This window comes from Dromiciops gliroides, chromosome 3 (assembly GCF_019393635.1).
Source record: "Dromiciops gliroides isolate mDroGli1 chromosome 3, mDroGli1.pri, whole genome shotgun sequence".
Taxonomy (NCBI): Eukaryota; Metazoa; Chordata; class Mammalia; order Microbiotheria; family Microbiotheriidae; genus Dromiciops; species Dromiciops gliroides.
In genome coordinates, this window is record NC_057863.1 from 398,258,991 (window position 1) to 398,274,629 (window position 15,639).

A 15,639-nucleotide genomic window follows, 5' to 3' on the forward strand; every position below is an offset into this window, starting at 1 on the left:
TGGCTTGAGAGATCTGTAGCCACCCCTGCCCCAATTCCCCCAGCCACCACCAATGGGAGATGATCCTCCCTCAGTAGGCGAACTTTCCACAGTCAGAGATCACCTCATCGGGACCACCATCAGTACTCTATAAAAGTATCTGCTTGGGGGCAGCTAGGTGGTGCAGTGGATAAAGCAAGTCACTTAACCCTCATTGCCCTGCAAAACAAACAAACAAAAAAAGTAACTGCCTGAGGGGCAGCTAGGAAGCAGTGGATTGAGCACTGGCCCTGGATTCGGGAGGGCCTAAATTCAAATCCAGCCTCAGACACTTGACACTTACTAGCTGTGTGACCCTGAGCAAGTCACTTAACCCCAACTGCCTCACACACACACACACAAAAAGTATCTGCCTGTCTCCTGCTCGAGGAGATTGGTATCTCAGAGCCATGCCTTCTCCCCATGAGAAGAAGTCCAAGGATTTCTCTTTTGGTTTCCCTTCCCCAGCCCCTAAATAAACTATTATCTTATTCTATTGGTTTTGTGTGCAAGAGGGTGTAATTATTATTTTTTCTTTTTTTTTTGCAGGGCAATGAGGGTTAAGTGACTTGCCCATGGTCATACAGCTAGCGTCAAGTGTCTGAGGCCAGATTTGAACTCAGGTCCTCCTGAAGCCAGGGCCAGTGCTTTATCCACTGCACCACCTAGCTGCCCCACAAGGGTGTAATTCTTTAAAGAGGAATTACTAAGAACCCTAAATCCAAACCCCCTACCCTATTTTCCCCACAACATAACGAAATAGGAAAAAGAAGGGAGCAATAACAACAGGAGAGGATGAGGAAAAGTGGTGACATTGCTTTTAAAACCCTCCACAACCTAGTTCCCAGGTACCCTTCTAGTCCTATTTTGTTGTTGTTATTGCATTACTTCCCCTTTTTTCCTTTCCAATGAAACTTGCCTCCTTTTCTGTTCCCCCTAAACCACCTTCTATATTCCACTGCTTCTGCAATCTCAGAATTGCTTGTCTCCTTTCAAGCTCAGTTCAGGTGCTCCCTTTTCCTGGTCTCCTCTCTCCCACCCAGTTGTTAATACTCTCTCTCCAGTGAAAACACATCCCGTTATTTTTATGAATATTTTGAATTTATTTACTTACATACAAGTTGTATCTTACCCCCACCCCACCCCCACCCCAGTCCTTTGTCAGCTCTTAGAGGGCAGGGACCCTACTGAGGCTCTGTCTTTGGGGCCCTAGCAGCTTTCGCAACCCAACTAGTACAAAGTCAATAAACATTTGTGGAACCGAATTTAAAATGAATTGAATTACTCACAAGAGGTAACACCTAAACAAAGCCTCCAGATAAGGATTCTGGAGGCAGGGGAGAAGTGTAAAATCCAGTTGGGTCCCTCCAGGAGCCTTACAGCAGAGAAGCTGCTAGACTGCTGGTGGAAAGTCTTCCTTCTCTGACCCTCCAGAGTTCACTAGATCCTTTTCTTCAGGGAGTGGATAGGGAGGAGAGGTGTTATTGTTTTATTGTTTGTCCTTCATTCTGTAAGAGGACCACGACATCAGGATGATGTCATGACTTGCACTGAATTGGATTTAAGTGAGGGAGGGTTATACAAGGTCACCAACCTCACTCTCTCCTCCAGAACCATCTAGGTCCAATGGCAAGATATATATCAGGACCTGATGTTTAAGGCAATTAGGGTTAAGTGACTTGCCCAGGGTCACACAGCTAGTAAGTGTCTGAGATGAGATTTGAAGTCAGGTCCTTCCAACTTCAGGGCCAGTGCTCCATCTACTTCACCACCTAGCTGCCCCAAGGAAAAGAGGAGACCTAATCAGAGGTATTCTTCTATCCCCCAACAGATTCCTTCTCAAGGACTTTGCTGGAAGCTTCCAACTTTTAACATGCTAGATTTTCAAATTTCTAATTCCAAACTAACTCAAAGGTCTTATACAAGCCGGATAGATCGTGACCAGGCCCCTAAACCAACCCAAGCAATTTCATCCAGTGGCCTTCATGGACTTTTAAATTGATGGGTTGTGGACTTTTTGCACAGTTAATCTATTGTTGGTTGAATTAATAGAGATCCCTAGGCCTTGTCCACGCCTAGTTCACACCCTAACTGTAAGTGCAATTCCTAAGTAATTGATCCAATCCTCTCCTGCCCTTGCATTTATTGCCCAAAGTCACAAAATTCCTAAATGGGAACCCCCCAGATCATCTGACTCCAAATACAGTTTTCTCTCCTCTATATCAAGGCCATTCATTTGAAAGGTGAGTAAACTGAGAACCCCAGAGGTTTAAAAAGACCATTACAAAGGGCAGCTAGGTGGTGCAGTGGATAAAGCACTGGCCCTGGAATCAGGAGGACCTGAGTTCAAATCCAGCCTCAGACACTTGACTCTTACTAGCTGTGTGACCCTGGGCAAGTCACTTAACCCTCATTGCCCTGCAAAAGACTATTACAAGATCACACAGCAATTGGAATTAGTTGCCTCATGAAGGTAAGAATCCTGTCACTGGGATATTTAAGCCAACAAAAATGTTTTATAGTAGCTATAGGAGTTAAAGCTAGAAGGGAAATCATCTAGTCAGGTTTACTCTTTTTTTTTTTTTTTTTAGTGAGGCAATTGGGGTTAAGTGACTTGCCCACGGTCACACAGCTAGTAAGTATTAAGTGTCTGAGGCCAGATTTGAACTCAGGTACTCCTGACTCCAGGGCCAGTGCTCTATCCACTGCACCACCTAGCTGCCCCCACGTTTACTCATTTTACAAATGAAGAAATGGAGGTATATAGAAGTAAAGTGACTTACTCAAGATCTCAGAAGTCTACTATTTAACCTCCTATGTGATTTTAAACACGTTAGTTCATTTTCAGTTTAACATTCCACAAAAATAAGGGAACTGGAATAGGTGATCACTGACATTCTATTCTAGTCTTCTGAACCAGGTAAAGAAAGATTCTCCTAGATCCTACCAACCTAAGGGAAAGTAGGAAGAATCAGGCTGCCGATTGAATAAATGACCTTTTAACTCAAGACTCTGTCCTGGGCCCTCTTCCCTTTTTCCTCTATTCTCTCACTTGACAATCATATCACTTCCCACAGGTGTAATTATCATCTCTACACAGATGATTCCCATATATACATAACCAAAAAACTATAATCCAGCATAATCTTTCTCTTGCACTACAATTATGTATCACTTATCTGCCTTTGGACATCCCCAACTGAGATGTCCAACAGACAAAAACAAAAGAGTTCATCTTTCCCCTCAAGTCCTCCTCTCTTCTAAACTTCCCTATTACTCCTAGGGCTGCCACTATCCTCCAAGTCACTCTTGCCACTCATTCTCAGCTACTCACTCAAACATACCCCATATAGTCAATGGCTTATGAAATAGTCATTTTTTTCTTTGAAACATCTTTCATAAATATCCTCCTCTTGCCACTCACACAGTCACAACCCTAATTCTTGTCTGGACTATTGGAATAGCCTTCTAATTGGTCTTCTTGCCTCAAATCTCTCCCCACTATAATTCGTACTCCACTCAGTTGTCAAAGTGACTTTTCTAAAGAGTAAATAGAATCAAATGTAAAATCCTCTGTTTGGCATTTAAAGCTCTTTACCACCTGGCCTCTTCCTACCTTTCCAGTCTTCTCATACTTGACTCCCCTCCAAATATTTTATGATCTAGTTATGGGGACTACTTGAAGTTCCTCCAATACAACACTCCATCGCTTGACTCCACACCTTTACAATGGTTGCCCCACCATGGCTGGAATTCCCTCTCACCCCTGTGTCTTGGTTTAATTGGTTTCCTTCCAGACAGCCCAAACCTCATCTTCAAGAGCCCTTTCCTGGTCCCACCAACTGCTAATGACCTCCCTCTCAGATCCTTTTCCATTTCCTCTGTGTGTGTGTGTGTGTGTGTATACACACCTTACTTTCTGCTTATTTACCTGTGGTCTTAGAACTTAGCCATTAAAACATAAATTCCTGAAGGCAGTGACTGTTTTTATCTTGAATTGTATTCCCATTGTTTAGCAGAATGTCTGACACATAGTAGGTGTTTAATAAATGCTTGTTTTCTGATTGCTGACCACGTACAAAATAAATACAGGGGCTGGAAGAAGAGACATTAGCAGTTTGGAGATCAGAAGGAGAAGAGAAAGAAGAAAAGTGACTTTAAGTAGAGGTTTCAAGAAAAGTAGGAGATCTAAGAGGCTAAAGTGAGGGAATAGTGCATTCCAAGCATAGAGGAATCTTGTTCCACATGATTACACCTGGATCCCTTCTGAGGTACAGTAACAATACCTAGGACTCAGATCATCAGGAGGAAGTGGTTTAATCCCCTTATATAGAGTGACCTGGAAGGTCCGATTGATTCTGGTGACCTCTGGTGACAATCAGAGATGTAAATATGGTCTGAAAAAGTTAAAAGCACTATACAAATGGGACAGGACTATAAATAATTATTGTTAACTAATACCAGTCCATAAGGTGTGAATAAATCACAGTAAACAATATCAGCAGTTTGAGTTTCAAAGGGGCCCTTCTTCCTAAAAGATCATAACACTTTCGCTCTTATAACCTCTTTACCAGTTATATTTTTTTTTTCATTGTTATAAAAAACTTCTTATTGGAAGGACACCATTGAATACCATCTTCCATCATCCTTGTGAGAAAGTGTGGATATAGACACATGTAGAATCCCATAGCAGTCATTCTAAGTACTCTCCTATATAAATACCTATTTATTTATAGGTTGTCTCCTCCATTAGAATATAAGTTTCTTGAGCAGCTAGGTGGTGGGTGCAGTGGGTAGAATACCAGCCCTGGAGTCAGGAGGAGGACCTGAATTAAAAGCTGGCCTCAGACACTTGACAGTAGCTGTGTGACCCTTCGCAAGTCACTTAACCCCAATTGCCTCACCAAAAAAAAAGAAAAAAAGAATATAAGCTTTTTGAAGTCAAGAACTACTTTTCCCTTTTGTTGTATCCCTAGATCTATTGGCACAATCCCTAGCATATAATAAGCACTTAAGAAATGCTTGTTCATACTATTTTAACTTTATTTTTTTCAAGGCTTTTTACTTTTGCAAACTAATTTTTTTTGCAAACTGTTTCTTCTCTCACAACATAACTAATTTAGAAATGTGTTTTACAAGATTACACATATATAACTTATATTACATTGCTTACTGTCTTAGGGAAGGGGGAGAGAAGTGAGAGAGGGAAAAAATTTGGAACTCAAAATTTGATAAAAAATGAATGTTAAAATTATTTTTATATGTAATTGGAAAAAATAAAATACTATTTAAAAAATAAATGGTTGTTTGTTGATATCTGTTCTATTTTTAAAAGAAAAAAACAAACTGGATTGGAGAATGACTAAATAAATTATGGTCTGTTAACATAATGAAACATAAAGCCATTAAAGCAATAAATATGAGCAATCAAGGAAACCTGGAAAAGACTATATAAAGTGATACATTGTAAGATTAGAAGAATCAGAACTATATAAACATTGGCCTATGATTTCATTAGTGTAGGGAATTTCTGATAAGGAATTCTCTCCACCACCACAGATAGGCAATTGTTCTATAATTTATAGTCTTAAAAAGAACAGTTTAGAGGCATTGAAAGGTTAAGTGACTTGTCAGTCACATGACTAGTTTGTGTCATAGGCAGGATTTTTTTTTTTTGCGGGACAATGAGGGTTAAGTGACTTGCCCAGAGTCACACAGCTAGTAAGTGTCAAGTGTCTGAGGCCGAATTTGAACTTAGGTCCTCCTGAATCCAGGGCTGGTGCTTTATCCACTGTGCCACCTAGCTGCCCATAGGCAGGATTTTGAATACAAGTATACACACACACACACACACACACACACACACACACACCTGTCAAGGGTGGAATAACTTCAGAGGGATTTGGACAAAGACACAAAACATGTTTTTGTTTGTTTGCTGCTTGTAGTAGATAGAAGCTAAAGGGGTATAGTGATAGACTCCAGTATCTTAGCCAAGGTGTCACAAAGAATCAAACATGACTGAAAATGACTGAACAACAACAAAAAATAGGCCCAGGGCAAGGATGACAGTGCCTCCAAACCTTCTGCTGACACTGGCTGTGTGATCCTAGTCAAGTCACTTAGGCAAGTCCCTAGGTCTTAGGGACTAAGTCCTTTATAGAAGAGAGTGAAAAGGGTGGACATTCGGTGAATAATAGGATTGTTAAATAAGATAGAATACAAATCTTTCTACCTGAAAATTGTTAAAAGTAAATAGAGGGGCAGCTAGGTGGTGCAGTGGATAGAGCACCGGCCCTGGAGTCAGGAGGACCTGAGTTCAAATCCGGCCTCAGACACTTGACACTTACTAGCTGTGTGACCCTGGGCAAGTCACTTAACCCCAATTGCCTCACTTAAAAAAAAAAAGTATATAGGAAGGGCAATGGATAGAGCACTGCCCCTGGAGTCAGGAGAACCTGAGTTCAAATCCAGCCTCAGACACTTAACATTTACTAGCTGTGTGACCCTGGGCAAGTCACTTAACCCCAATTGCCTCACCAAAAAAAAAAAATAATAATAATAAAATAAATACGAATAACAGGGGCAGAACCAAGATGGCAGAAGAAAAGCAGTAACTTTCCAGAGTTCCCCACACGATCCGTCCACATACCTCCAAATAATGCTATAAGACAATTCCTGGAGCAGCAGAACCCACAAAACAACAGAGTGAGATCTTTTTCCAGCCAAAGACGGCTTAAAAGGGTGGCAGGGAAGGTCTGTTGTAGTAGGGTGAGAGGGGAGCACAGCCGTGTACCACACAGATCCAGCCCCAGGCAGGCCACACCTCTGGAGCCTCTGAATCATCAGAGGCAGTGGCTACTTATGGAATGCTGTTGTGTTGCCTGCACTCAGAACCAGGAGGCAGGTGTAAGTGGCGGCAGCCGAATGGGGGAGGGGCACAGGCACACTGAGCTTGCAACCACAGTGAATCATATTTTTTTCCAGGTTAAAGAGCAAGCAGACCCATGATTACTTATAGACCAGAGCACAAGTCAGGCAAGCTGAGAATGTCCCTCTCCTTAAATCATACCACCTGGGACCCCCTGAAGCTTGGGGCAGTGTATCTTGGAAGCAGTGCCCCACTTTAAGGAGTTAAAAGTCAAGAAATAGACTGAGATAATGAGAAAATAGAAAAAGACGCAGACCATCGAAAGTTTCTTTGGTAACAAGGTAGATCAAAATACACCCTCAGAAGAAGATAACAAAGTCAAAGCTCCTACATTCAAAGCTTCCAAGAAAAATATGAATTAGTCTCAGGCCATAGAAGCACTAAAAAAAGGACTTTGGAGATAGAGTAAAGGAGGTAGAGGAAAAAATGGAAAGAGAAATGAGAGTGATGTAGGAAAGTCATGAAAAAAAGTCAACAGCTTGAAAAGCCAAATACAAAAGCTCTCTGAAGAAAAAAATTGCTTAAGAATTAGGATTGAGCAAATGGAAGCTAATGACTTTATGAGAAAGCAAGACACAATAAAGCAAAACCAAAAGAATGAAATAATAGAAGGCAATGTGAAATATCTCCTTGGAAAAACAGCTGACCTGGAAAATAGATCCACCAATAACCTCCTGAAAGAGATCCCAAAAGAAAAATAAAAAAGAGATCCCAAAAGGAAAACTTCCAGGAATATTATAGGCAAATTCCAGAGCTCCCAGGTCAAGGAGAAAATATTGCAAGCAGCCAGAAAAAACAATTCAAGTACTGTAGAGCTATAGTCAGGATAACACGAGATCTAGCAGCTTCTACATTAAAGGATCAGAGGGCATGGAATATGATATTCTGGAGGGCAAAGGAACTGGGACTACAACCAAGAATCACCTACCCAGCAAAATTGGGTATAATCTTTCAGGGGGAGAAATGGGACTTCAATGAAAAAGAGGTGTGGAAAATTTTTTTTTTTGGTGAGGCAATTGAGGTTAAGTGACTTGCCCAGGGTCACACAACTAGTAAGTGTCAAGTGTCTGAGGCTGGATTTGAACTCAGGTCCTCCTGAATCCAGGGCCAGTGCTCTATCCACTGTGCCACCTAGCTGCCCCTAGAAATTTATTTTGATTTGGGGACCCTACCTTTGGGTTGAGATTAGAAAGCCTTAGGCCCTCAAGGTTTTCTCTGTGTGGGAGGTGCTGGTGCCCCTCCCCCTCTGCTTCAGCTGAGCCAGAAAGTCCCATGGGCTGTACAAGATGACAGGTTGGACAGCTGGGGGGAGGGACCCCAGCTCTGCCCTGAGCGGATCAATCGGAGAGATCCCGGGCTTGTCCAGGCCGGGCTCTGGCGTAGCCCATGCCGAGGTCCCAGGCGTGCAGCAGGGGCACGGGCCCCTGGAACCCTAGGTATGGTACACACGAGACACTTGAGTATCCCCATCCCCCCAGCTGCAGCCCTGGCTGGTGGATTAGCTTGGGGTCTGTGGGGGCACAAAAAGCCCCGAGATGTGGGTGGAGAGAAGTAAGATATATATAGACCTGGGAGTTAGACAGCAAGAGGAGGCTGAAGGACAAGGGACAGAGGTCGGCAGATGAGAAGCAACGGGAACAGAGGAGAGGCCAGCAGACAAGATTAAGGGAGCACTGACAAGATTAGAGGGGCGGCAAAGGCAGCAGAGGGCAGACTGATGGAGCAGACAGACAGACAGAACAGGAGGCAGTGGAGAGCACAGAAGCGGTCAGCACAGGGTACAGGTTGGAGAAAGAGAAGATTAAGAGAACAGAAGGACACTGGAGCACTAGGAGAACGGAAGGAAAGGTCAGTGAGAGAGAAACACAGGTGTTCAGTGGTGGCAGTAAAGAGAGGAAAGTTAGCTTTTTTTTTTTTTTTGCAGGGCCATGGGAATTAAGTGACTTGCCCAGGGTCACACAGCTAGTAAGTGTCAAGTGTCTGAGGCTGGATTTGAACTCAGGTCCTCCTGAATCCAGGACCAGTGCTTTATCCACTGCGCCACCTAGCAGGAGAGGAAAGTTAGAAGCAGGGGGATTTACAAAGTGAAAAGGGCACATAGTTAGAAAGTAGCTGAGCAGGAAAAGTGGGACATACCCTAAGGCAAGAGGCAGCTACAACCCTTATTGTGTTAAAAAAAGTTCCAGGCCCAGCAGGTAGAAAGAGACACCCAGAATGCAGTCAGGTTGTACATTTTATTTCCCTGTATTCTTAATTTTAAATAGTATCTCATAAATAAACTCTGCTTTGATTATTTAGTTAAGAGGTTTCTTAATCCTTTGCTTATCAGTTTGGGGAGTGGAGCAGTGTAGTGGAACTTTATAAACGGCCCATATTAAATTAATAGCAGTAAAATAGCCAGTTAGTCAAGAGTCCCAGATTAGTCCTCCAGTCAGATTAGTCCCCCCAAATTAGCTCTAGTCATTTAAAATATTTCTACATTTGAATGGCGACCCAGATGGGACTTATGGCCCAATTATAATTTTTCTAAACTTATAATTTTTCATATAAGTCTAATTATAATTTTTTCAAATTAGATATACTTATTAATAATTAATTTTTTTTCGCAGAGGACTTTCAGGCATTCATGATGAAAAGACCTGAACTGAATAGAAAATTTGACTTTCAAATACAAGACCCTAAAAGAAGCATAAAAAGGTAAACAGGAAAAAGAAATCATGAGGGAGGTTAAAAGTTTAAACTGTTTACATTTCTACATGGGAAGATGATACTTCTAATTCATAAGAACTTTCTCAGTATTGGGGCAGCTGAATTGAATATATTTAGACATAGGGCACAGGTGTGAATTGAATATGAAGGGATGATATCTGTAAAGTATTTATTTTTTGTTTATCTTTTTTTTGTGGGGGTAGGCAGGGCAGGGGTGGCTTACGTCTGAGGCCAGATTTGGGCTCAGGGCTTCCTGGGTCCAGGGCTGGTGCTTTGTCCACTGTATCACCTAGTTGCCCCATGATGAAATCTTTAAAATGAAGTTAAGGGGTGAGAAGAACACACTGGGAGAAAGGGAAAGGGAGTAAAGTATCTCACATAAAAGAAGCAAGAAAAAACTTATAGAGTAGAGGAAAAGATGGGGGAGGAGCGAGGGAGTGAGGGAGCCTTACTTTCATCAGAATTGGCTCAAAGAGGGAATAACATACACACTCAAGTGCATATAATAATATATCTTGCTCTGCAGGAAAGTGGGAGGGGAAGGGGATAAGGGGGAAGAGGTGAAGGAAGGGAGGGTAAATTGGAGGAGGGGGTAGTAAGAAGCAAAACACTTTTCAGGGAGGGATTGGGTGAAAGAAGAAAGAAAATAGAGTAAATATCAAGAGGAGGTAATAGAATGGAGGGTAAAACAGTTAGCAATAGTAACTATGAAAGAAATGATGAGTAGTAGGTATCAGGACTTATGAAAAATACAATCCATCTACAGAGAAAGAACTGATGGTATCTGAATACAGATTGAAGTATTATTTTTTTTGTCTGTTTTCTTTTTTTTTCTTTTTTTTTTTTTTTGCTTGGGGCAATGGGGGTTAAGTAACTTGCCCAGGGTCACACAGCTAGTAAGTGTCAAGTGTGAGGCCGGATTTGAACTCAGGTACTCCTGAATCCAGGGCCGGTGCTTTATCCACTGCGCCACCTAGCCGCCCCCTGTCTGTTTTCTTTTACAACCTGATCAATGTGGAGATGTTTTGCATGACTGCACATGTATAACTTATATTGAATTGCTTGAGTTCTTAGGGAGGGTTAGGGAGGGAGGGAGGGAGGAAGAGAATTTGGAACACAAAGTTTTTAAAAAATTAATGTGAGGGGCAGCTAGGTGGTGAAGTGGATAGAGCACCGGCCCTGGATTCAGGAGGACCTGAGTTCAAATCCAACCTCAGACACTTAACACTTACTAGCTGTGTGACCCTGGGCAAGTCACTTAACCCAAACTGCATCACCAAAAAATAATAAAAATTTTTTTAAAAATCAACGTGAAAATTTGTGTTTACATGTAACTTGGGGAAAATTCTAAATAAATAAATATATTATGGCCAAAAAACAAAAGTAAATAGGAGTTTTGTTTATTAGAGTGAGAAACAAAGTCCTTGGAGAGGAAGTTTGGGTCATCATGACATCAAAGAATCTGAAGAGATTTTTGAAGTCATCTAGTCCTTTCAGTTGTGTCTAATTCCTTGTGACCCTATTTGGGGTTTTCTTGGCAAGGATACTGGAATGGCTTGCCATTTCCTTCTCCAGCTCATTTTACAGATGAGGAAACTGAGGCAAAAAGGGTTAAGTGACTTGCCCAGGGTCACACAGCTAACAAGTATCTAAGGTCAAACTAGAACTCCAGAAGATAAGTCTTTCTGATTCCAGGCCAGGCATTGTATCCATGGTGCCACATAGTCCTAACCTTAGCCAAAACAAATCCTCTCCACAATCCCAATGAGGAAGAATCCAAATAAAGGGAATTCAAGGGATAGGTGATATAGATGTGAAAGTGGGAGCGAGAAGATGGATTCCTTGTATTTTCTGTAGCAGGAAGACCAGTGGCTAACAAGACTAGTGCCTCTGGAGAGGTCAGGTTTCTAATTTTGCATGGAGAAGCTAGGAAATAGAAAAGTGAAGTGAGCAGAAGAGAGCAATAAAATTAAAATTGTGAAAATGAACAATGTTGAGACCCAACACTAATCAATGCAATGATCAGTTGTGATTCCAGATGATTAATGAGGCAGAATACTGCCCAGCGCCTGACAGAAAAGGGATGACTACTATGCAGAATGAGTCACATTTTTGGATGTGACCAATATGAAATTTTCTTTTGTTTGGCTATGCTTACCTGTTATAAAGATTTTGGTTTTGGTGGGGATGGCAGGAGGGAAGATAGATACTTGATAATTGAAACACTAAAATTTAATTTAAAAAAAGTAAGGTCCTTGACAGGAGCTATCTTGATTCCATATTTGTGTCTTCAATACTTAGTATACTGGCAAGGCTTGTATGAACTGATGCAGGATGAAGAATTAGAAGAACAATTTATATAATAACAATATTGTAAACACAAACAATTGTGAAAGACTTAAGAGATCTTGTCAATACAATGACTCACCACAATTTCAGAGGAATTGACAATGAAACATGCTACCTACCTCCAAAAAGAGATCTGATGGACTCAGAGTGCAGATTAAATCATATTTTTTCATTATGGTCAATGGAGAAAGCTGTTTTGTTTAACCATCTCTGCTTGTAATGGGTTTTGTTTTTCTAGCTTTCTCAGTGGGGCAGGGGACATGGGAGGAAGAGAATTCTGACCTGAAAATAAAACTGTTTTTAAAATACTTCTTATAATACAATAGTATAATAATAGTCTAATACAACAGGCATCGAATAGTTATTGAATTAATGCTTGTTGGTTAATTAATAACACTCACCAATAGGAGAACATACAAGCACCTTGCCTGATTCCTTTTTGCTCCTACTTACTGACTCAGATTTTTAGTTCCGGATACCCCATATTTGACCACGGCTTTGTAATAATCTCAACTACAACATCTATTGTCAAAAAGAGAGGAGGAAAATCCCAAAGAGTAGCTTGTTTACAGAAGCCACCAATTATTCCCAGATAATTTCTGATACTTACGGAAATTTATTCTCTCCAACAGGCATCTTTAGCTTTGTAACAGGTCCAGGGCTATCAAAGCCAGAAAATATTAAAAATATAAACTCTTTTAAATATTACAATCTTGTTTCTTTTTTTCTATATCTTGAAATCACATCTTAGTGACCTGTGTATTGTTTCTAACTAAACTCTTAAGTTTCTGACAGACAAGGATTGTGACTTTTGATTAAATCAGACTTGTGCCTAGCACAGTGTTTTTTGTTCCCAGAAAGCACCCAGTCCAGTACAGTCAGTGAGAATGGACTGCCCGTTAGCCATTTTTCAGAGGTGCAAACAAGTACAAAGAAGTAAATAGATTTTTATAGGCCTTTACCCTGAGAGAAACTAGGGATACCTTTCAAACACTGCCTCTTCTCTTCTGCTTAAATAGTACTTCAATAAAACTCATTAACTGGGATTTTACTAATTGGTCATTTGTAGACAAGATACCTTTGACTACTGTGAAATGTTTTGTTCTGCAAATAGTGTGACTAAAATTTTGAAAGTTTGGTTACATTAAAAGATTGTTTTCAAACACTTTCAAAGCACCATTTATAGACATTAACAATGTACTTCTTTGGGGGCCGCTAGGTGGTGCAGTGGATAGAGCACCGGACCTGGATTCAGGAGGACCTGAGTTCGAATCCAGCCTCAGACACTTGATACTTACTAGTTGTGTGACCCTTGGCAAGTCACTTAATCCCAATTGCCTCACCAAAAAAAAAAAAAGAAAGAAAGAAAAGAACAATGGACTTCTTTGGCTGGTGCTTTGAAAGACTAGTTATAATACCAAGGAACTATCCACTGAAACAGGACTTCTATTTTGTTCTATTTTATATTGCACCTAAAAGTAATAAAATTGTATTAGGGTGGTTTAAAAGTATTTAATTAATACTTTTTACTGATTAAAATCGCCCTTCATGTTTCCTTAATTAGATAGGTTTGATAATAGATAAATAATCTCTTTATATAGAGTTTGATACATATACATATGTATTAATCTGTGTCTGTTGATTTATTTGGCCACAGGCATTCCTTCCCCAAGAAGGCTGTAATATATTTCAACAAGTTCTTATTTAGCATCTGCTATCTGTAAAACACTGGTGCTAGGTGCCATGGGTGGGAGGAGGGGTGCAAGAGGGATACAAAGGAAATATGACATTGTATCAGACTTCAAAGAATTTACTATTTAGTTGAGAGAGGTAGGGCAGGACTCATACATAAAAAAGATAACTGATAATTAAAGACTACACATGATGTGAAGTACCCAGCAAGTCAGTCAATCAACCAGTCTTCTTTTTTGTTTTGTTTTTGTGGGGCAATGAGGGTTAAGTGTCTTGCCCAGGGTCACACAGCTAGTGAATGTCAAGTGTCTGAGGTCAGATTTGAACTCAGGTCCTCCTGAATCCATGACTGGTGCTTTATCCACTGTGCTACCTAGCTGCCCCCAAAGAGATTAGATCAAACTGAGCATTGAATGATGGATGAACTAGCAGGATAGATCTGGTTAGAAAGGATGGATGAAGACATTCCTGGTCAAAGGAATGGCATGGAAAAAAAGAAAGGTGAAGAGAGAAATGAATAGACCATTCTGTAGAGCAAGAGAAGAGTGAGAGATATAGCTGAAAAGGTAGATTAGGACTAGATTGTGAAGGACCTTAGCATGACTATAAATTCTTCAAGGACTGCATTATTATCACTTTTTAAAAAATAATCTCTTCTTCCTAACTTCCCATCCTCCTACCAGCCCCCAGTTCATGTGGGTATGGTAGAGTTTTTTCCGACCAAAACTCAAGACCTGGAAAATTCAGATTATTTAGTTTTTGAGGCACCAGGCAGAATACTTGAAGTCTAGAAGCAAGGTTAACCCTAAGCAGAAGGTTCTGCAAAGAGGCCTCAGTCCAGATTTCAGAAGGGCAAATATACTACTTTTTCTTCTTTCTGAAAGGGAATTCCCTGATTAGGTGACAATTTCCCTTCTGGTAAAACCTGGGGCTTTGGTGTGGCAATGAACAGGGAGCCCTTGGAGGTGGACTTTGTTGCTCTGGGCAAATCACTTTCTCTTTCTCTGTTTTCCCTTGTCAGGAAAATGAAACTGAAATTTGTTAGGGCAATCACCAAGTTGGTTCTCAAAGAAGAGGTGAGAAAATTCACTTCTTCTCTTCTTTGCAAAGTTGGGGACTCCTGAGTGTCTAACTTTCATACACTTCAAACTCAGTTAAATTGTTGGTTAGTTTGACGAATTGCTTTTTAAAATCCCTCTTTCTTTTTTATTCTTTGTTACAAGGATGGCTTCCTGGCTAAGAGAAAGGGGGAGGTATGTGAATAGAAATGAATGCAAACGAAAGACGTCAATAATTTATTTTAAATAACTATTTTATTAACTATATTAATTACATATTATCTCTAGGATTCCTACAAGTTCCAAATATTCTGACCTGTTATGTTTGACATTTGATTCTATCAATTAAGCAGCTACATGTACATGATAACCTAGACGGAGCGGTAGAAAAGACCTTAGAAGCCATTCCGCCCAACACCCTCATTTTACATAGGAAGAAACTGAACCCTATAGTTACATAGCTAATAAGAGGAAGGATTTGCGCTCAGGTCATCTTGCCTACAAACCAGCGCCTCTTTCCAGGGGCTCTCAGTGATTCAGATAAGGTTCTGAGGGCAGACTGGAAATCGTGCTTTTTCGGAGAAAGGAAGAGTAGGAGAGGGAAATCAATTAAGCATTGTCAGCGCTCACCGAATACAATATTGTGAATAGCGATTGCTTCTGTTCCTATCTCACTCCCTCAACCCAGGCTCAGTAGCAGCTGGAGACCTGATTCAGTCAAGTTCTGCATCAGAGTACATCCATCATTTTTACGCGTATCATTCCGGTTGCCTCACTATTATCGTGAGTAGTATTAGTAATCTTGCTTTGTTTTTGTTCCAAACCTATGCTTTCTAATGAAAGCATAAATATAATATAAATACATAAATATAAATAATATAA